The sequence below is a fragment of the Babylonia areolata genome, unplaced genomic scaffold (assembly GCF_041734735.1).
Source record: "Babylonia areolata isolate BAREFJ2019XMU unplaced genomic scaffold, ASM4173473v1 tig00007997_3, whole genome shotgun sequence".
Classification (NCBI taxonomy): Eukaryota; Metazoa; Mollusca; class Gastropoda; order Neogastropoda; family Buccinidae; genus Babylonia; species Babylonia areolata.
This window is the reverse complement of record NW_027468400.1, coordinates 48,999-50,695: the sequence shown is the minus strand read 5'-3', so window position 1 is coordinate 50,695 and position 1,697 is coordinate 48,999.

Genomic DNA, 1,697 nt, shown 5'->3' with positions numbered 1-1,697 from the left:
AAACCGTTGAATGGACCCCAAAAACAGTTAAAGTCTTAAAAGGGAATACGGGGGTCTACGGGTTTTTTAAACGCCCCCGACAGTCAGCAAATTTAAAACCAGACATTTTCCTTCATCAACAGACATTTAAAAAGGGTTTTTTAACTATTTTCAAAAAAAGTATTTTTCATTGCAATTGAGATTATATGCCGACTAAAAAGAAAAAAACAGGTTTTTTAAATGCTAAATGATGTGAAAGTTGGGGGGAGAAACAATTTTTAAATTAATTTTGGACAAAAAAGCAAGGCTGGGTACAGGGGGGAAAATTTTAGGTCATTGTGACCCCAGAGTGGTTTTTCTTTAGCAGGCCCTTTAAATTGTACAGGGGGAAGGGGCGCCAAAAATTTTAAAAAAATCATTTAAATATTTTTTTTTAAGGCAGGAAAAACATATAACCAAACACTCAACAGTAGGGTTTTGGGAAAGGGGGGTACAGGTCCCCTGTTTTTGGGCAGACGTTTTCAACACACAAAGTACATTTTTCCTTGATACGGGTTTGGTAAAAGAAAACAAGTGGAACCCCCTGAAATTTTTCCCCCAAGGGATATGACACTGACTGTAAAATCCAGTTCCTTCCGGAGGTTAAAAATTTTTTAAAACCCCGGAAAAAAATTTTGAAAAAAATCGGGAAATTACTAAAAGGTGGGTAGAGAGAAGGAAGCAAGAAAAATTGCGTTTTTTGCCACAAGGTTTATTTGTTAGGGAAATTTATAGTTCTTTGCTTGATTGGCTTCAAAAATTCTTGTTGAAAAAACAGTCTTGGCTTTGGGGCACATAAAAAAGTAACAAAGTTTTTTTGGGTTTTCCTGGTAAATTTGTTTGGGAAAAAATTATCCCAGAACCTTCCTCTGTATTTCCTTTTTGTCCCCCCTCTCTCTCTTCGGTTCTAGCAGTTCCTCCCCGGGGAACCCAAACCAGGCATAAAACCTTCCGGGAGGGAAAACCATGCAATGAGAGGCGGGGCGTGTTTTCCCAATATTTGTTTTGGAGAGTGGGGTTTTGCCAAGGTTTCCCCGTAGACTAATGAAAAAAATTGAAAAATTATCGGGGAAAGGCACGAGTTTTTTTTTTTTTTTTTTTTTTTTTTTTTTTTTTTTCCCACGAGCAAAAACTGATCTCCCGAGGGAACCCTAAGGCTAGGAAGGGAAAATTTCAAGTTTCCCCTTCGCCTAGGGAGGCTGCCCCAAGATGCTTTTGCCCCGAGTGGGAGGCGCGGGGGCCCGTATAGGTAAACCCCGATGAGGCAGAAATGCTTCCCCAGGAAGCACCGATGTATAGGGAAGGGTTTATGCGGGGTTTTGGACCCGGGTTTTGGGGAAGGACCTTGGGTCATCCCGGTTCCTCTCCCCTACTGGGCCCCAAACGTGGGTTCTAAAACGCTTTCTGTCATGGGGATTTCAGGATTTTTTTGGATTTGATTTCCCAACCCAATTATTGAATGATTGGCAACCCATCAGGCGTAAATTCCCCCTGTATTTTTTCTGTGAACTTTGTTTGAAAACAGTTATTGTCTTATCAATTTCTTCTGCCATAGCTATGCTTCACACCCCAATTTTTGCTTCTGCCCCACTCTGGGGAACTTTTTTGGATTTCCAGCAAAGGGGAATAATCTGCCCCTTCCTCGTTTGCTAAAAAAGATATACCCCCCCGTGTTTTCC